Below are 22,493 nucleotides of genomic sequence, written 5' to 3' on the forward strand. Positions count from 1 at the left end.
TACAGCGTCCAGGAGCTGCCTTTCCTCCCACACATCTGCCTCATCTCCACCAAGCCAGAGCAGTGTAATCTTGCTTCTCTGTGATGATTCAAGTCATTTGTGTGTATGTGTGTATATGTGTTAGTGAGTGTGTTAGTGTGTGTGTGTGTTTGTGTGTTTGTGTGTTTGTGTGTTTGTGTGTTTGTGTGTGTGTGTGTGTGTGTGTGTGTGTGTGTGTGTGTGTGTGTGTGTGTGTGTGTGTGTGTGCGTGTGTGTGTGTGCATGTGTGTGTGTGTGTGTGTGTGTGTGTGTGTGTGTGTGTGTGTGTGTGTGTGTGTGTGTGTATGTTTGTGTGTGTGTGTGCGTGTGTGTGTGTTTGTGTGTGTGTATGTGCTTACCGAGTTGTACTCACCAAGTTGTGGTTGCAAGGGTCTAGTCACAGCTCCTGGTCCCGCCTCCTCACTGCTCGCTACTAGGTAACTCTTCAAGCTCCATGAGCTTTATCATACCTCTTCTTAAAGCTATGCATGGATCCTCCCTACACTATATCGCTTCCCGGACTATTCCACCGCCTAATAACTCTGTGACTGAAGAAATACTTCCTAACATACCTGTGATTCATTTGACTCTTCAACTTCCAACTGTGTCCCCTTGTTGCTGTGTCCCATCTCTGGGACAACCTGTCTTTGTCCACCTTGTCGATTCCTCTCAGTATTTTATATGTCGTTATCGTATCCCCCCTATCTCTCCTGTCCTCCAGTGTCGTTAGGTCGATTTCTTTTAACCTCTCCTCGTAGGACATACCCCTTAGCTCCGAGACTAGTCTTGTTGCAAACCTTTGCACGTTCTCTAGTTTCCTTATGTGCTTGGGTAGGTGTGGGTTCCAAACTGGTGCAGCATACTCCAATATGGGCCTAACGTACACGGTGTACAGGTCCTGAACGATTCCTTATTAAGATGTCAGAATGCTGTTCCTAGATTTGCTAGGTGCCTGTATGCTGCAGCAGTTGTTTGGTTGATGTGTGCCTCAGGAGATGTGCCCGGTGTTATACTCACCCCAAGATCCTTTTCCTCGAGGGTGGGTTGTAGTCTCTGGCCCCCTAGACTGTACTCTGTCTGTGGTCTTCTTTGAGCTTCCTCATTCTTCATGACTTTGCACTTGGTGGGGGTTGAACTCCAGGAGCCAGTTGCTGGACCAGGACTGCAGCCTGTCCAGATCCCTTTGTAGTTCTGCCTGGTCCTCGTCCGATTGAATTCTTCTCCTGCCCCATCGCCTTTGAGATATCTAGCTTGCTTAGCAGCCTCTTCACTTCTTCCTCGGTTGTATGTATTGTGTCCAACACTTGATGATGTACCCCACCTCTGAGTCTTTCTGGAGTCCCTCCTGTCTCCTCTGTGAACACTTCTTTGAGCTCCTCACATACTTCGTGGTCATTTCTCCTGACTTTCCCTCCTTCCTTCCTCAGCCTGATTACCTGGTCCTTGACTGTTATTTTCCTCCTGATGTGGCTGTACAACAGCTGAAGGTCAGATTTGGCTTTTGCTGTTATGTCATTTTCGTATTGTCGTTGGGCCTCCCTTCTTACCTGTGTATATTCATTTCTGGCTCTATGACTGCTCTGCTTATTCTCCTGGGTTCTTTGCCTTCTATACTTCTTCCATTCTCTAGCACACTTGGTTTTGGCCTCTCTACACCTTTGGGTGAACCAAGGGCTCATCCTGGCTTTCTCATTATTTCTGTTACCCTTGAGTACAAATCTCTCCTCAGCTTCCTTGTATATTGTTGTCACATATTCTATCATCTCGTTTACTGACTTCCCTGCCAGTTCTCTGTCTCAATGAACCCCATGCAAGAAGTTCTTCATGCCTATTTAGTCCCTTCTCTTCTAGTTTGGCTTCATTCATCCTGCCCTTACTTCTTTCCTCTCCACTTGTAACTCCACTATGTATTCGAAGCTCAGAACCACATGATCGCTGGCCCCAAGGGGTCTTTCATATGTGATGTCCTCAATATCTACATTACTCAAGGTGAATACCAAATCTAGTCTTGCTGGCTCATCCTCTCCTCTGTCTCTCTGGTAGTATCCCTTAGGTGTTGGTACATGAGGTTTTCCAGTACCACCTCCATCATCATAGCCCTCCACGTTTCTGGGCCCCCATGTGGCTCCAGGTTCTCCCAGTTGATTTCCTTGTTATTGAAGTCACTCATAATCAGTAGCTTTGTCCTGCTCGCCTGAGCCCTTCTGGCCACTTCAGCCAGTGTGTCAACCATCAATCTGTTACTCTTATCATACTCTTGCCTTGGCCTCCTGCTGTTCTGTGGTGAGTTATACATCACTGCAATTACCGCCTTGGTCCTCCAGACTGAAGCATTCCTATTATGTAATCTCTTGCTTCTCCACTGTTTCCTCTCTCCAGTTCATCAAAATCCCATTGGTTTTTGATGAGCAGTGCCACTCTTCTACCCCTTCCCCTCTGTTCCCTCTGTCTTTCCTCAGGATCAGATATCCCATTGAAAAGATGGCATCTGTTATCATTTCTGTGAGCTTGGTTTCTGTTAGAGCTATGTTGTCTGATGATGTCTCTTTGACTCTTTCGTGCTGCTCCTCCCTCTTATTCATTATTTCATCAGTGTTGGTGTACCATACCTTCAGTTTCTTCTCCAACACCGTGTTCTGAAGGGTCTGAGAGGGTGGGGGAACTGACAGTGTGCTGTGGGATTCTACAACATAGTGTGGGGTGGGTGCTGTAAGTGTGGATTGTGGTTTGTGTTGGGATAGCATGTTTGGTTGTGAGGTTCTGGGGGTGGCTCTGTGTGTGCTTGCACTTGTTGCTCTGCCCTGCTCTGATTGTCTTCTGCTGATTCTGTCCTAGTCTCTTCCTAGCCCCTTTCACTTCTGTGTCCTCTCCCTCAGCTGCTGTCATTTTATTCTTGTTCTGTCTCAGTCTAAGAAGACCCTCTTGTATGTTGACAGTTCCTTCAGCAGTGGTTTCTCCTGCAGGATCCTGTTCCATACCGTTTCTGTCTTGAAAATCAGTCTGACTGGCTTATTTCTCCCCTTCAAGTACTCCCCCTATTGTCTGTAAATTTATTATCTCAGTCTTGTCCTCCTCACCCATTTCTTTAGTGATGTTTTCGATCTCCTATCTTTCCTCCTGCTGTCTTTTATCGTGTGTCCTTAACTCGCTCTCCTGAAGCCCATGAATAAACACTGACTTCTCCCTCTCCTCCTCCCATTCCCTTTCCCTCTGTGTCTCTGGGATCTTTTTGTACATGTCCATTGTCTCCCTTATTTTTTTCTGTAATTCTTTGTGGCATGGTCATGCCTCTGCATGGGACCTATCCCCTCTCCACCTTCCCCCCCAAACCTTACTGCTATCCCTACTTCCAATTGCTCTCCCTCTTCATTCCTCAGCCCTCTTGGTGGACTGAAAGGATCTTAGCGTAAGTCATGTCTTCTTCCCTTCCATTGGGCTCTTCGTTCAGTAAGGGTGTACCTGCTTCAGATGCTATGTCTCCTCTGGGCAAAAGTAACTCACTTCAGCCTATTTACCTCATATTTTAGGACCTGTATCCTGGCTTCTGCAGCTTTGTCTTGTGACTCCCACCGTTGTTCCATCCTTTCATATTGCCTTTCCACCGATTCTTCCTTACTAGAACCATTTTCCTCTGATCCCCTGAGCCTTCGGTTTCTCTTCTGAGCCACCATTTTTTTATGGGTTAGGTGTTTAATGTTTGTGTGTGTGCTGTGTGTGGGGGGGGGATTGTAAACGGAAGAGAAATGGGGACAGAGTGATGGAGAATTGGAGAGAGAGTGAGAAAGGGGGTAGAGAGAGAAGGAAAGATGCACAGACAGTTAGGTTAGGTGCTGTAATGTGTTGTGTGCTGTTTGTGTGTGTGTGTGTGTGTTTGTGTTTGTGTGCGTACTCACCTATTTGTACTCACCAATTTGTGGTTGCAGGGGTCGATTCATAGCTCCTGGCCCCGCCTCTTCACTGATTACTACTGGATCCTCTCTCTCCCTGCTCCAGGAGCTTTATCAAACCTCGTCTTAAAACTATGTATGGATTCCACCTCCACTACGTCACTTTCTAGGCTATTCCACTTCCTGACAACTCTATGACTGAAGAAATACTTCCTGACATCCCTTTGACTCATCTGAATCTTCATCTTCCAATTGCAACCCTTTGTTTCTGTGTCCCATCTCTGGAACATCCTGTCTTTGTCCACCTCGTCTATTCCGCGCAGTATTTTATGTGTTATCATGTCTCCCCTGACCCTCCTGTCCTCCAGTATCGTCAGGCCAATTTTCCTTAACTTTTCTTCGTAGGACAATCCCCGTAGCTCTGGGACTAGTCCTGTTGCAAATCTTTGCACTTTCTCTAATTTCATGACTTGCTTGACCAGGTGTGGATTCCAAACTGGTGCTGCATACTCCAGTATGGGCCTGTGTGTGTGTGTGTGTGTGTGTGTGTGTGTGTGTGTTTGTACTCACTGAGTTGTTTGCGGAGGGGGGAGGTGAAGGGATCGAGGCACAGCTTCTGGAGGTGGCTCCTAGACAATTTTGATTGACATCACTGATTTCTAGTGCCGTGGGTCATATCACATCTACTTTTGAAACTGTGTATTGAATTTGCCTTCACCATGGCCTCATCTAAGTCACTCCACTGTTCTTCCAGCCTGGGACTTAAAAAAATACTTACTAATATTAGTTTCAGCTAAACTAATTTTAGCCCATCAGAACACAACTGTCACATGATGCTATTAAGAATTTCGAGCAAATAACCTACAGTACAACTGACATTCACACACACACACACACACACACACACACACACACACACACACACACACACACACACACACACACACACACACACACACACACACACACACACACACACACACACACACACACACACACACACACACACACACACACACACACACACACACACACACACACACACACACACACACACACACACACACACACAAGCGTGGGTCCATGGGGTGCAGGCGTGGGTACACAAGGCTCCGAGAACCCTAGTGCTTTTAAGGCGAGCAGTAACTGCTAGCAGTAATCAGTGGTAGTGACATCGTCAGTGAACAATAATACGAGTGATAACTAAAGTTATTAGTTAGAAAAAGTCGAGAGGAAGCTGAAATTATCAATATTTCAAAGCGCCAAGCCGTTGTGGGTCTACTAGGCGCTGTTGCCACACAGATTCAAACATACAAAGATCAGAGTGAGTGTGGAAATGGGTGTTTAAGAATTACCAGCGTTTGGCTAACAAGTGAAATGTGGGACACCATACAGTGAGAGTGAAAAAGTTAATAAGCAAAAGGGGAAAGGAAAAATAAAATATATAACAAGGGAAGGTGGCAGCAGTAGGCCTGCTGAAGCAGTGACGTCACGACAAGTTGTGTGCCATTATACATATAAAGTGAAGTGTATATAATGTGAAGTGTATACTATCATAAGTGAAAAGTGAAATCAGGTGAGAAACGAGGGATGTATGAGCACATGTGGTTATAATCAACACGGGTGAAGGATCTCCAAAATAGGGATTTAAGGCATACGTACGACGACTTCGTCATCAGCATCTGGCAACTTATCACGACCGTTGCCAGCGCAAGTATGACTCACCTATTTTGTGGTTTGCATGTTGCAGGCTTGTTCTGGCCTTGCATCACTGTTAGATACTGGTCACTCACTCCTGGAAGCTATTACAGTAGTTATTAGTAGTAAGAATACTTAGGAAGCTAGGAAGTCCTCTCTCAACGTGAACAAGGAATAGGATAACAACCAGCAATAATTGATACTTAAATCCAGAAAGGGCAATAAGTGGAGAGAGTAGCATTTCTAGGAAAGACAGTTGGAACAGAGAGGTATAACGGATCTTTAAACCACACCATCTACCCCCCTAACCATCCCTCCCTCACACACACACTCAAGGGCAGACACTCATAGAAGCTTTAGACCCTAGTAGCAATTTCCACTTTTTATAACCCAGAATTACTGGTATGTATTAACAGTATCTCCCACTCATACCTCCTCCATACACACGAACACACACATATACACACATACACACACAGCTTTTAAGGGCAACATTGTAAGTAGGTGGGGTCAAGTCCCAGGAGGGTGGGGGTCAGGTCACAAGAAGTTGCGGCCAGTCAAGGACTACTGACACACACACACACACACACACACACATGCACACACACACATACAATCACACACACACACACACACACACACACACACACACAACGCACACACACAACACACACACACCACACCCACAACACACACACACACACACACACACACACACACACACACACACACACACACACACACACACACACAACACACACAACACACACACAACACACACACAACACACACACACACAACACATACACAACACATACACACACACACTCACAGCACACACACACACATTGCCAGACTCACACATACACTCCCCCCTCCCCCACCGACATCTCACTGATCCCTCCCCTCCCTCTTTCACCCTCCCCCTCCCCACCTCTCCTTCCTTCCCCCCTCTCCCTCTCCCACTCACCCACTTGCTTCTCCCTCCTTCCCACTCCCCCTCCCCACTACTCACCCACATAGCCACAGTTCCTCCTCTACCTCCCCCCCACACTCTGACATACACAATACTGACCTAACATACAGAATTACATAGGTTTCCCACTCTGAGGCAATCAGGATAAAACAAAAATGGGTTGCCAGAGAGCAACAAGAAAAACCAAGGGACAGGAGGAGGAAACTGCAAAGGAAGATTGGGTAGTAGAGCTCACAAAAAGGGAACATGAATGGGAAAGGAAACTAGAAGAACTTAGCATGAGAATGGAAGAGAGGATAGAAATGGAAAGCAGGAAGTGGGAGGTGCAAGTCAAAGCAGCAGAGGCCAGGATACAGAGTTTAGAAGAGGAACAGAAAAATCTGAAACAGCCTAAAGAACTAAAGAACATTTTGGGTTTGACAACAGAGACTGCTACCTCAGTCACAAATAAGGGGACTGTAGGGAAAGAAGGAGCAAAACTGCATGTAGAAGCTCAATCAGTGGAGACTGTAGTAAATGAAAGAGCTAAGCTATATGTGGAGGCCCTAACACCACAGCAGAGCCCAGGGAAAGCCGAGAAGGAATAATGACAGGCCACTGAGCCCAAGTACATTAGCTAGTGAAACTGAAGAAAGGAAAGCTGCAATGGAGGAAATCAAATTGAATGAGGGGATACACAAGGATATGCAGTGGGGGAATGAAAGGGTGAGGTCAGTCTTTGTGAATGGGCTCCAGGAAGTTGAAGGGGAAACATATGAAGCATGAAAACAAGGGAAAAAAAGCAATTGAAAGCATCATGAAAGCAATAGGAGAAGACGACATGGCCCAGCTGGAAAATTTTCGGAGAAAAGTGACCTTCAAGGCAGAATCGACTCGGAACAGGATCCTGCAGGAGAAAGCACGATTAAGGGACATTACACAAATATCCCGCACATAAAAGAGAGAAGCTTACGACGACGTTTCGGTCCGACTTGGACCATTGACAAAGTCACACTAACCAGAGGTGGAGCAGGATGGCTATATATAGGCAGGAAGAGGTGGTGGTGGTAGTAGTAGTAGTAGTAGTAGTACAAGAGTTGTATATAATACCGACAAGATGAAATTAAGACACATGCGCAACACCCGGGCATCCCCATCATAGACGTTTTGCCATCCAGCCAGCCACTGGATGGCGAAACGTCCACAACAACAAAGACAACCAGATGCCGCACATGTGTCTTAATTTCATCAGTAGTTGTAGTTGCTTTTTGCTAATCTCAACAATTATCTCCGTCCCTTAGACATCAAGCTTACCTTCCGCCAGACTAACACTCTTCGCACTAATCTCGTTCATACCTCTCTTCCCTCTACAGATGTTCCTGGTGTCTACTCTATTTCTTGCTCCTCCTGTCCTCTTCAATACTTCGGAGAAATTGGTCGATCTCTTTCTGACAGACTTAGCACAAAAATAGTGTTAGGCTTGCCGACACTAACAATGCTCTTTTCTGTCATGTCAGAGATCATAGCCATCCTATTGACTGGTCCTCTGCTAAAACTGTCTTCCCTACTTCCAACTCGAACAGTCGCCGTCTAGTTGAATCCTCTATAATACACAACTTTCCTTGTATGAACCTTAGCCCTGGCTTTGTCTCTGTAGATGCCTTCCTCTCCCACTACATTGTAAAATGCTCCAAACTTCAGAACACCCGTGATTTAACCTGAATCCTCATTTTTTCTTTTTCTTTTTCTTCTTCTTCCTCTTCCCCTTTCCTCTTTCCTTTTCTCCTCTGGGTTGTCTTTCTCTCTCCTGTCTCGTGTTTCTGTTCCTTCTTCATTTATTTCACCACTTCCCTTTCATGCACCTCTGTGTGCTTGCTCTCCCTCTGTGGGCATCTAGCTCTCTTGCAGTGCTCCCCTTCCTTTGTATTTGACTGGCTCGTCCTTTTTATTTCCCATTTCTACCACTACCACTACTACTACCTCTTCTTCTTCTACTACTACTACAATTACTGATGAAATTAATACACATGTGTTGTATCTGGTTGTCTTTGTTGTGGATGTTTCGCCATCCAGTGGCTGGCTGGATGGCAAAACGTCTATGATGGGGATGCCCGGGTGTTGTGCATGTGTCTTAATTTCATCTTCTCGGTATTATATACAACTCTTGTACTACTACTACTACTACTACTACTACTACTACTACTACCACCACCTCTTCCTGCCTATATATAGCCGTCCTGCTCCACCTCTGGTTAGTGTGACTTTGTCAATGGTCCAAGTCGGACCGAAACGTCGTCGTAAGCTTCTCTCTTTTATGTGCGGGTTATTTGTGTATCGTTCCAGTCACGGTATTGTGCCTTTTTTATTAGTTATTAAGGGACATGCTGGCATACAGGAAGGTGTATCTCGACCGCGACAGAACACAAGCAGAAAGACAGAAACTGAGAGAGATGGTACAAAGGCGAAAGGAGGAAAGAGAGGGGATGGAGAAGACAGACAGGAGATCCCAGACACAGGAAGATCAAATACAGCCTCCCTCACAACTTCCTATAGAAGCCTCCCAACCAGGTCAACCCCAGTGCAACCAAACACTCTAAACCAAAACACCCATGCCACATCCAATGCCCCCACCCACTGCATTACAAACTCCACCCCCACAGCAACCACCCATAGTTCCTTATCAGGTCTCCCACTTCCCCAACACCAATACACCTCCCAGACCACAGTCTTAGAAAAGAAGTTGAAGGTGTGGTATACAAATGCAGATGGAATAACAAATAAGTATGAGGAGTGGCACAAAAGAATCAAGGAGACGTCCCCAGACATAATAGCACTCACAGAAACAAAACTCACCAGAATAATAACAGATTCAATCTTTCCATCCGGATATCAAATCCTCAGGAAAGACAGAGGGAGGAGAGGGGGAGGAGGAGTTGCACTGCTCATTAAAAACCAGTGGGGGTTTGAGAAAATGGAAGGAATGGATGGCACGGGCGAAAGGGACTACTTAGTAGGAACAATCCAGTCAGAGGGACATAAGGTGATAATTGCAGTAATGTACAACCCACCACAGAACTGCAGGAGGCCAAGAGAAGAATACGATGAGAGGAACAGAGCAATGGTCGACACACTAGCCGAGGTGGCCAGGAGAGCACACATGGGGGGAGCAAAGTTACTAGTTATGAGTGATTTCAATCACAAGAAGATTGACTGGGAAAACCTGGAGCCCCATGGGGGTCCCAAAACATGGACAGCCAAGATGATGGATGTGGTACTGGAAAACCTCATGCATCAACATGTTAGAGACATTACCAGAGAGAGAGAGGAGACGATGAACCAGCAAGACTGGACCTTGTATTCACCTTGAGTAGTTCTGACATCTAGGATATCATGTACAAAAGGCCCCTGGGAGCTAGTGATCATGTGGTTCTGTGCTTCGACAAATAATTGAGCTCCAAGTGGAGAGAGTAGCAGGAATAGGGTGGGAAAACCAAACTACAAAAGGGGGAACTACTCAGGCTTGAGGAACTTCTTTCAAGACATTCAGTGGGAGAGGGAACTGACAGGAAAACCAGTACAAGAAATGATGGACTATGTGGCAACAAAATGCAAGGAGGCAGAGGAGAGGTTTGTTCCCAAGGGAAACAGAAATAATGCTAAGAACAGAACGAGTCCTTGGTTCACCCAAAGGTGTAGGGAGGCAAAAACTAGGTGTACTAGAGAATGGAAAAGGTACAGAAGACAGAGAACTCAAGAAAATAAAGAGATTAGCCGAAAAGCCAGAAAAGAATATGCACAGATAAGAAGGGAGGCTCAGCGGCAATATGAAAATGACATAGCATCGAAAGTCAAGACTGACCCGAAGCTGTTGTACAGCCACATCAGGAGGAAAACAACAGTCAAGGACCAGGTAATCAGACTGAGGAAGGGTGATGGGGAATTCACAAGAAACGACCGGGAGGTATGTGAGGAGCTCAACACGAGATTTAAAGAAGTATTTACAGTGGAAACCAGTAGGACTCCAGGAAATCAGAGCAGAGAGCAGGGGGGTACGCCAGCAAGTGCTGGATGAGGTACATATTACCAAGGAGGAGGTGAAGAAGCTGCTATGCGAACTTGACACCTCACAGGTGGTGGGACCAGACAACATCTCTCCGTGGGTCCTTAAAGAGGGAGCAGAGATATTGTGTGTACCATTAACAAAGATCTTCAACACATCATTTGAAACTGGGCAACTCCCCGAGGTATGGAAGATGGCAAATGTAGTCCCAATTTTTAAAAAAGGGAGACAGACATGAGGCACTAAACTACAGACCTGTATCACTAACGTGTATAGTATGCAAGGTCATGGAGAAGATCATCAGGAGAAGAGTGGTGGAGCACCTGGAAAGAAACAAGTGTATAATTGACAACCAGCATGGTTTCAGGGAGGGAAAATCCTGTGTCACAAACCTACTAGAGTTTTATGACAAGGTGACAGAAGTAAGACAAGAGAGAGAGGGGTGGATAGACTGCATTTTTTTGGACTGCAAGAAGGCCTTCGACACAGTTCCTCACAAGAGGTTACTGCAAAAGCTAGAGGATCTGGCACACATAACAGGAAAGGCACTGCAATGGATCAGAGAATACCTGACAGGGAGGCAACAACGAGTCATGGTATGTGACGAGGTGTCAGAGTGGGCGCTTGTGACAAGCGGGGTTCCACAGGGGTCAGTCCTAGGACCTGTGCTGTTCTTGGTATATGTGAATGACATAACGGAAGGGATAGACTCAGAAGTGTCCTTGTTTGCGGATGATGTGAAGTTAATGAGAAGAATCAAATCGGATGAGGATCAGGCAGGACTACAAAGAGACCTGGACAGGCTACAAGCCTGGTCCAGCAACTGGCTCCTTGAGTTTAACCCTGCCAAATGCAAAGTCATGAAGATTAGGGAAGGGCAAAGAAGACTGCAGACACAATATAGTTTAGATGGCCAAAGTCTGCAAACCTCACTCAAGGAAAAAGATCTGGGGGTGAGTATAACACCGAGCATATCTCCTGAGGCGCACATCAATCAGATAACTGCTGCAGCATACGGGCGCCTGGCAAACCTACCGATAGCGTTCCGATACCTCAGTAAGGATTCGTTCAAGACTCTGTATACCATTTACGTCAGGCCCATACTGGAGTATGCAGCACCAGTTTGGAATCCACTCCTAGTCAACCATGTCAAGAAATTAGAGAAAGTGCAAAGGTTTGCAACAAAACTAGTCCCAGAGCTACGGGGATTGTCCTACGAAGAAAGGTTGAGGGAAATCGGCCTGACGACACTGGAGACCAGGAGGGTCAGGGGAGACATGATAACGACATATAAAATACTGCACAGAATAGACGAGGTGGACAAAGACGGGATGTTCCAGAGATGGGACACAGACACAAGAGGTCACAATTGGAAGTTGAAGATTCAGATGAATCAAAGGGATGTTAGGAAGTATTTCTTCAGTCATAGAGTAGTCAAGCCGTGGAATAGCCTAGTAAGTGAAGTAGTGGAGGCGGGAATCATACATAGTTTTAAGGCGAGGTATGATAAAGCTCATGGAGCAGGGAGAGAGAGGACCTAGTAGCAATCAGTGAAGAGGCAGGGCCAGGAGCTATGACTCGACCCCTGCAACCACAAATAGGTGAGTACAAATAGGTGAGTACACACACACACACACACACACACACACACACACACACACACACACACACACACACACACACACACACACACACACACACACACACACACACACATATATATATATATATATATTATATATATATATATATATATCGCTATTGGGCCGTGCGGACGTGCTGCGCAGTAGCTCCTGATTGAGTTGGCTTTTGCGCAGTGTTGACGTGTACTTGGCTCTGTGAAGACCTGTTTGCGCGCTCTCTAGAATTGAAGCAAGATGCCCTCCATCGAGCAACTTTACCAACAGCTTAAGGAAGAATTGAGGTTGGCGAATATGGAAATTCGGCGACTGACCGAGGAAAACAAAAAGATTCGGAGTAGTCCTCCTGTTTTGAGTCCTCAGGTCAAGAAGGGAAACTGGTCAGTGGCTGGACAGCAGGGAAAGAAGTTGACGATCAAGAAGACGAATGGAAAGGTAGAAACGATGAAGAAGAAAGAGACTGCCGTGGAAACTGTTGTGGAAACATCCAATACATTCTCAGTGCTACCCGACGAATGTGAGTCGAATACTGGGAACGTCACGACGAAAGACATTAAGGAAGGTACGAATATTGTTGTTGTTGGGGATAGCCAAGTTAGGTATATGGATAGGGCGTTCTGCTTGAAGGACAGGAGTAGGAGACAGAGAGTTTGCTTTCCTGGGGCTGGGATGGAGGATATTGTTAGCCATCTGGATGACATCATGAGAGGTAATGGGAGCAATCCTATTATCTGTCTCAGTGCTGGAGGCAACGATGTTGGCAGACGTAGGAGTGAGGACCTGATTAGCAGGTATAGGTCAGCAATAGAAATAATTAGAAGTAAGGGTGGGAAACCTGTCATATGTGGTATTTTGCCAAGGAGGGGAGTTGGAAGTGAATGGTTGTCCAGGGCAATTGGTGTCAATTGCTGGCTGGACAAATACTGTAAGGAAAATGCGGTAACATTCATTGACAACTGGGACCTCTTCTATGGCAGAAATGACATGTATGCTAGGGATGGGGTTCACTTATCTAGGTGTGGGGTGGGAGCACTGGCAACTGCAGTGGAGGGAGCAGTTAGGACTTTAAACTAGGAATAGTTAGTGGTATGGGTTTTGGCAGGAAAACAGTGAAGTTCCAGTGTAGTAATATTATGAGTTCTAGGGGAACTAGTAATAATAAGAACGAGATAGATATTGAAAAGCCAGGGACCTTGGGTGATAAGGACAGTAATAGGTTTAGTAGAAAAATAGAAATGAGCAGGAAGGGTAAAGAGAAAGGAGAGTCTTTCAATGTTTATTATGCTAATTGCCGTAGTGCTAGGAATAAGATGGACGAGTTGAGATTAGTTGCTAGTGTAGGTAACATTGATGTATTTGCCTTAACTGAGACGTGGTTTAATTCAAAAAGTCGGGACATGCCTGCGGAATGTCATATTCAGGGTTTTAAATTGTTCCAAGAAGATAGAAGTATTGGGAGGGGGGGTGGGGTGGCATTGTATGTCCGAGATCGCTTGAACTGTTGCATAAAAACGGGTATTAAGTCTGAAGTAACACATACAGAGTCTGTTTGGATAGAATTTTCAGAGGGGCATGAAAAACTGATTTTAGGAGTGATATACCGTCCCCCAAACTTAGATAGGGACCAAGGGAAACTACTATGGGAGGAAATTGTTAAGGCCACAAGGCACGATAATGTAGTAATTCTAGGAGACTTTAACTTTAGTCATGTTGATTGGAATTTCTTGACTGGGAATTTAGAATCATACGACTTCTTAGAAGTATTTCAGGATTGTTTTTTGAAGCAGTTTGTGACAGAACCTACAAGGGGAAATAACCTGCTTGACTTAGTTATGGCAAACAATGAATCCCTTGTTAATAATTTAGAAATTTCAGAGGAACTGGGTGCTAGCGACCACAAATCAATTACATTTAGCATTGAATGGAAGTACGATAGTAGCGATAACTCAGTAACAGTCCCAGATTTTCGCTTAGCAGATTACGATGGGCTTAGAGAACACTTATCATCTGTTGACTGGGGTAACGAAGAGAGCTATCAATATGACAGTTTTCTGAACACTATACATGCTGCTCAAAGAGCGTTTATCCCATATAAAGAAATTAGATCAAATAGAAATGACCCAAAATGGATGAATAATAGGCTCAAATATCTACTAGGGCATAAGAAAGGAATTTATAGGCGTATCAAAAGAGGTGAGGGTCATCTTATGAATCAGTATATTGACATTAAGAGGGACATTAAAAAGGGGATAAGAAAAGCTAAAAGGGACTATGAAATCAAAGTTGCTAGGGATTCTAAAACTAACCCAAAAAGTTTTTTCCAGATCTATAGAACAAAAGTTAGAGATAAGATAGGTCCCCTTAAAAATAACTATGGGCACCTTACTGACAAAGAGAATGAAATGTGCTTGATTTTAAATAATTATTTTCTCTCAGTTTTTACACAGGAAGACACTAACAATATTCCAGTAATTAATTTTTACAGTGGGCTAGAAGAAGATAAATTATGTAACATCACAGTCACTAGTGAGATGGTTGTGAAGCAGATAGACAGACTGAAGCAAAATAAGTCGCCGGGTCCTGATGAGGTTTTTTCAAGGGTTCTTAAGGAATGCAAAATGGAACTCTGTGAACCATTAACTAATATTTTTAATTTATCTCTTCAAACAGGTGTAGTGTCTGATATGTGGAAGATGGCTAATGTAACTCCTATTTTTAAAACAGGGGACAAGTCGTTACCGTCAAATTACCGCCCAATAAGCCTGACCTCAATTGTAGGCAAATTACTAGAGTCAGTTATAGCTGAGATTATAAGAAGCCATCTCGATAAGCATAGCTTGATTAATGATACTCAGCATGGATTCACAAGAGGCCGGTCTTGTCTAACTAATTTATTAACTTTCTTCAGTAAAGCTTTTGAGGCTGTTGACCACAATAAAGAATTTGATATTATTTACTTAGATTTTAGTAAGGCTTTTGATAGAGTTCCGCACCATAGACTGTTAAAGAAAGTGGCAGCTCATGGCATTGGGGGAAAAGTGCTCTCGTGGATCGAGTCATGGCTCACTGACAGGAAGCAGAGAGTGTCCATAAATGGGGTTAAATCCGAGTGGGGATCTGTAACAAGTGGCGTTCCACAGGGATCAGTCTTGGGCCCGTTGTTGTTTATAATATATATCAATGATCTTGATGAGGGAATTACTAGTGATATGAGCAAATTCGCCGATGACACAAAGATAGGTAGGATAATTGATTCAAACGTAGATGTTATGGAACTTCAGGAGGATTTAAACAAACTCTATTCTTGGTCAGAAAAGTGGCAGATGCAGTTCAATGTAGATAAATGCAAGGTTCTGAAGCTTGGGAGTGCCCATAACCCTAGTACTTATAAGTTAAATGATGTAGAACTTAGCCATACAGATTGCGAAAAGGACTTGGGGGTTATGGTGAGCAGCAACCTTAAACCAAGACAGCAATGCCTAAGCGTACGTAATAAGGCAAATAGATTACTGGGATTTATATCAAGAAGTGTAAGCAACAGAAGTCCAGAGGTCATACTGCAGCTTTATACATCATTAGTAAGGCCTCACCTAGATTATGCAGCTCAGTTCTGGTCTCCGTATTACAAAATGGACATAAATTCGTTAGAAAACATTCAGCGTAGGATGACTAAATTAATACATAGCATTAGAAATCTTCCTTATGAAGAAAGATTGAAGACTCTTAAGTTACATTCACTTGTTAGACGAAGAATGAGGGGAGACCTGATCGAAGTGTATAAGTGGAAGATAGGTATTAATAAAGGGGATATTAATAAGGTCTTGAGGATGTCTCTCCAAGAGAGAACCCGCAGTAATGGATTTAAATTAGATAAGTTTAGATTTAGAAAGGACATAGGAAAGTATTGGTTTGGAAATAGGGTAGTTGATGAGTGGAACAGTCTACCTAGTTGGGTTATTGAGGCTGGGACTTTGGGTAGTTTCAAATCTAGGTTGGATAAGTACATGAGTGGGAGGGGTTGGATTTGAGTGGGACTTTCACATCAGAGCTTATTTCTTGGGTGGCATTGAAAATTGGGTTGGGCAAATGTTTTGTTAGTGGGATGAATTGTAAAGGACCTGCCTAGTATGGGCCAGCAGGCCTCCTGCAGTGTTCCTCCTTTCTTATGTTCTTATGTTCTTATATATATATATAATATATATATATATATATATATATATATATATATATATATATATATATATATATATATATATATATTGGTATAGCCTTTGGTGAGAGGGAAGTTTCCTCAATAAGGTTATCTCACAATGTATGTGTCTCTGTTATGAGGTTTGCTAATCTTCAATATACTGCTAACATCGTGTATGTCTAGTGTTATGTTTAGTGCTACATTTACACTAGGTTCTTTTCGCTCTGAGATTTACTGCTTCTTTTCGCACATTCTATACCCTGTATCCGATCTGCCCTCCTCTCCAATTCTCTTCATCTTGTATTTGCTTGCATTGGACTCTAAGTACCACTCATTAGATCACATTTACAGTCTGTTGAAGATATTGGCCTTACCAGCTAAGATATTTATAAATATAAATATAGTGAACACTTAGCTGATAAAAGACAGCAAATCGTCTACACAGCCGCCCCTGCAGACGAGGTCTTGAAAGCTGTCGAAGGCATCTCAACATGGGCTGTCAAGAAATATAATTTGTAAGTATATAAATTACCCCTAGGGGGTGTTATGTCAGCATATTTCATACACTGGTGGCTGACAATATACCTACTTGTTTGGACTCAATGGTCCGCATATCACCGGGGTTTATGATAAGTTTCTAACTCACGACTTTATACTCAACTGCGCAGTCAATAGTAGTACATCACGAGTTTGAACACTTACCTGGGTATATGTATCTGACCCGTAATTACGCCCGGATATCCGTTGAGTTGATTGAAGAATAGTGTTCTTTGAAGAATGTCACACTACACTCTGTTGGATCGCAACACTCGTTGTTACACTGTTCATCAATAATTGTTCACACAAAGTTATCACTGGAGAAGTTGATCACACTTCTCCTAAGTGTTTATTGTGGTTTATGAGACACTTTGTTCACACTAACGCACAGATCAGTGTTCTTTGCTGGTTATCCTGGCGTCAGTGTCACTCGTAGTAGAGTCAAAGTTAATCTGAAAGACGCCACAGCGCTCCATGCCGTCACTGCCCCCAGCACAAAAAAAAGCTGACCTAGTACTCCTTGCTTCCTTGCCACTTCCTCGATGAAGCAAAGCAGAATGTTTGATTCTTGCTCTCTTAAGCATAGACAACAATGTCCACTATCTTTACTATGGTAATAAAGTGGAGCAGGATTTTCCTTAATTGTCCTGCTAAAATAAGAAATATACTGTCTCTTATTAGAATGCACTCTGCAACACTGGACTGCAAGGAGCAGAGGTCATTTGACCATGTGGCATAGCATCTGTGATCAATTACTCACTCTAGCAGTAAACAAGACGCTCGCCCCTTCTGAGAGGGCTTGGCCTGTCAGGGCTGAAAGTGCTGAAGGGGGCTGATACCCCCCTCCTGGAGAAAATTTCTCCACACTGGGGGGCAGCGGAGGTTTGCTGCAGGTGAACTATTCATCACTTAACATTAATTTAATTTTCTCACTCGCCACCACTGCTGCTTGTCTTTTCTGAACAGCTTTAGTCTGTGTGGTTTCTGGAGAATCACTAATTTTGTTTTTAACATTGTGTAATTCTAATGGCACTAGTTTATTTATTGTCCGCTTATTCACTACACCTTTGCTCAAAACATCAACTGTCCTGATGATTCCATTTGCATCAGGATATATGGTCACAATTTTTCCAAGTGGCCATTGAGACCTCGGACCATCATTGTCGATAATCACTATGTCACCAGGTCTTAAGGATTTATGATTTTCAGGAACACCAGCTCCATAGAAGTGTTCTCTCAATGAGGTGAGATAGTCTTCTCGCCAAATTTTCTCCCAACGTTCAATCACTTTATTAAGGTGTTTGAATTTACGTCTGAGTTTCTCAGGTTCGAAATAAGTAGGATCCTCTATGATTTCTTTATCATTCATGGGAGGAACAGGTTCGAGCCTTCTGCCATGGAGTAAATGAGATGGACTTAACACTTCTAAATTGTCCAGATCATCGGTAACATAAGTTAGAGGTCTGTTGTTGACTCTATTTTCTATTTCAGTCACAACTGTACGGAATTCTTCTAAGTCGATTCTCTGACGATGAAGAGTCTTCCTTAAACAACGTTTCACAATGCCGATCATTCTTTCATAAAATCCGCCGTGCCATGGAGATTTAGGAGGAATGTATCTCCAACGACAACTGCGTTGATTCAGCATCTGTTGTACTTCTGGTTGATCAAAGATCTTGCTTATATAAGCAGCACCAGCAACAAAGTTCGTTGCATTATCTGAAATCATCAGTCTGGGACATCCCCTTCTGGCTGCAAACCTTCTGAATAATTTGCTAAAAGTTTCAGCAGACATGTCCGTGGCTACTTCTAGATGTACTGCTCTAGTTGTAGCACAAGTGAACAAACAGATGTACACCTTGATGGGAACTTTTTCAACTGTTTTGGTTAAAATTATTGGTCCAGTGTAATCTACACCTGTCACCTCAAATGGAGTGATATGACAAACTCTTTCAGAGGGATATGGAGGTGGACCTGGATACTGACATACTCGCATATCGTAGTGACGACAAGTAATACAGTCCTTTATTTGTTTTTTCACACTTTGTCGACCTTGAGGTATCCAGTAGGATTGTCGTAAATGACAAAGTGTGTCAGCTACCCCACCATGTAACACGTTACTGTGGGCGTTTTGCACAATCAGTTTTGTTAGTCAATGATTCTTGGGGATCAATATTGGATGTATGGCTTCTTTAGGTAGTGAAGAATTATGAATTCTTCCTCGACATCTTATAATCTTTTCTGAGTCGAGATAAAGTCCTAAAGAATTAATCATGACAGGTTTCTTTGGAGATTTATCTTGTGTTTCTAGAAATTTATATTCTGTAGAGAAAACATCTTTCTGTATTAGTTTCACCCAGTATTTAATGGGTTCAAGATATTCATAATCAGGTTTCATTCCTTTAATGAATTTAAAGACAAGAGCTGTAACTCTTAAGAGTTTACCCAAAGATGAGTATTTAGATCCATCAATGACTATTTCTGTTGTGTCTGCAGTATTTACGCAACTTATTTCTGCTGTGTTCAAGCAGACTGTTTCTTCTGGCATAATGTGAGCTTTTTGCTGAGGCCAGTTATTTTCATTAGAGAGCCAGTTCGGTCCGTGGAGCCATAATTTATTATCCACAAATTTCTTGAGTGGGACACCACGTGACAACATGTCAGCTGGATTCTCTTGGGTAGAGAAGTGGAGAAAGAGATAATCTCTCTGCATCTCTTTTATTTCTGCTACTCTGTTCTGTACATAGACCAACTTACTCTTATTATTTCTTAACCACAGGAGAACTGCCTCATTATCACTCCAGATCACGGTTTTTTCAATAGTGAGATGATCCAGTACTTTGTTGAGATAGACAGCTAATTTTGTACCTACATAGAGTGCTGTCAGTTCCAATTGTGGTACTGTTCTGACCTTCAAGGGTGCTACCCTGGCCTTTGAAGTAATTAGTGTACTTCCTTCAACATTACTCATGTAAGCTACAGCGCCATAACCTCTGGTTGACGCATCACAGAACACATGTAATGTGTACTTGTTTCCCTCTTGACCTATTTGTCTGGGAAATGTAATTTGATGAAGTTGCTTAAACTCCTTGGATATTTCATCCCATGCTTGACTCATTTCTAGAGGCAAGTTCTCATCCCATCCAATTTTGAGTTTCCATGCATCTTGCATAAGCATTTTACCCTTTATGGTAATTGGTGAGACGAGTCCTAGAGGATCAAAACATTGTGATACCTCTGACAGTAAACTACGTTTAGTGAGTGTACTGCATGATTTATTATTTATCCTTTTGAGACTCAAAGTATCTTCCTGTGTGTTCCAATTAAGTCCCAGCATATTGTTGCAATTAGGAATTTCAGCTTCAGGGAAATCTTCTTTGATAATTTCCCTTAATTGCTTTGAATTTGTATTCCACATCCTTAGAGGCATGTTTGCTTCTTTCATCTCCTTGTTAGCTTCTCTGTATAAGGATTTCAAATCCTCCTCTTTATTCACAGTACCTTGAAGATTGTCCACATAGAAACTTTTCTTTAAGATTTCTTTGAAGGGACTTTCAGATTTCTTCAAATGTGTATTTAGAGTAGCTTCTAGTAAGAATGGAGAGGATGTTGCACCAAATAATACTGATTTGAAACGATAAGTTTTCACAGGACTTTGAGGATCATGTGGATTTTCAGGCCACAAGAATCGAGTATAATCTCTATCTATTTCTTGTAGTCCTACTCTTAAGAAAGCTTTGGAAATATCAGCCGTGTAGGCATATGGGTTTGTGCGAAATTTCATAAGCACGTCTCCAAGCTTCTCAGTTAGTGAGGGTCCGGTCATCAGACAGTCATTAAGACTTGCTATATCTTTATTTGCACGTGCGCTGCAATTATATACAACACGTAGTGGAGTGGTTTCAGAATCTTTTCTGACTCCATGGTGCGGGAGATAATGAGCTTCTGTCTTCAACTTATCTTCGACTATTTCTTCAATGAATTTATTGTCCAACTGTTCTTGTATGATATTATCATAGACAGTCAGTAGCTCTGGATTCTTCCTGAGCTCATGTATTTGTGCTTTCATCTGTCCGAAAGCCATGCGATAATTGCTAGGCAGATGTGGTGGATTTAATTTCCATGGTAACCTAACCCAATACTGTCCATCTTCATATTTGACAGTGTCCAAATATTGGCTATAAGTCTGAGACTCTTGTGGGCTTGGTTTATTTACATCAATACCTATCGCATCTAAATCCCACAACTTATCAACTGGTTCATTCATTTCTTCCAGTAATGATAATTTTTGCTGTGGTACATGATCAGCGGTTATTCTCGTAACTAGTACATTTTCCACTGAATCAATATCAGCTTCTTTCCCACTTTGAGAGGGAATGGGACCACATATCATGTGGCCTCCTGCTGTTTTCAGCAAGTGAACATCATGTTTGCTTACTATATTTTGCACAAAACAGTGATAATAATCACTTCCAATGATTAAATCAATTGGACTAATTGTGTCCGTCTGTATGTCAGGACAGGCTAACTTGACCTTAGCTGCTTTCAGTGCTGCAACTGTTTCTTTTAATCCCTGGATCTGCACAGACTTAGGCAAATCATCTACTACCACAGCTTCTACTGTCTTTTTCCTGTTTCCTAGACCAACAGTGATTCTGGCTAGGTCATATGTCTGTTTACCAGAATTGTGGAAAAAACCAGCTATATCTAACTGTATTTTGGCATAGGGTTGTTTATTCAGTTTCTGCAGCACTGTTCTTCTTATGAAGGACCTTTGTGAGCCTTGATCAAATAATGTTAGCACATTGGTTTTGTGTAATTTATTAGATAACTCAACTCGAGCTATCGGGAGAGCAGTTGCTTTAAACTTAATGCTGTTGCTTGTTGACTACCTGATTCTGTGGAAGTCTGCTGCTGTTCAGCAAAAGTATTTGGGCATAATGCGGTATGATGCATACCCTTGCATTTAAAACACTTCTTCAGTGAGCATTTACCTCCCTTGTGTTCACCTAAACACTTGATGCACCTTTTCAGCTGATGAACACGTTGTTTACGTGCCTCCATTGATGTGTATTGAATACAATACTGTGCCCAATGTGTTCCATCACAAAGTACACATTTTGGAGTACGTTTATGTATGACAGTCCGTTTACTGTCTGTTGTATTCACAGCTTGATAAATGCCTATATGGGATTTCCCATTATGTGGTTTAGTGGGAGTAGGTATACTCTTTTTATACTGAGTTGAAGGTTTGTTATCCACGGGATTTGTGGATTTTTCATCTTGTCTCGTTGCTTGCATGCATGAAACTATTGTTTGTAAACCATTGCTAATTTCCTCACAAGTGAAATAGCGTTTATTGAACATAATATTTAATCGTTCAATAGTTTGTGGTGACAACTTATCTTGTACAATACCACTGATAAACCAATCACATTGCCTTAGGTCATATTTAGCACCTAGAGATCTGAGACTATTGTCTAATGTGATTCTAAATGCCTGTAAG

The sequence above is a fragment of the Cherax quadricarinatus genome, chromosome 63, assembly GCF_038502225.1.
Source record: "Cherax quadricarinatus isolate ZL_2023a chromosome 63, ASM3850222v1, whole genome shotgun sequence".
In the NCBI taxonomy this organism is placed as follows: domain Eukaryota; kingdom Metazoa; phylum Arthropoda; class Malacostraca; order Decapoda; family Parastacidae; genus Cherax; species Cherax quadricarinatus.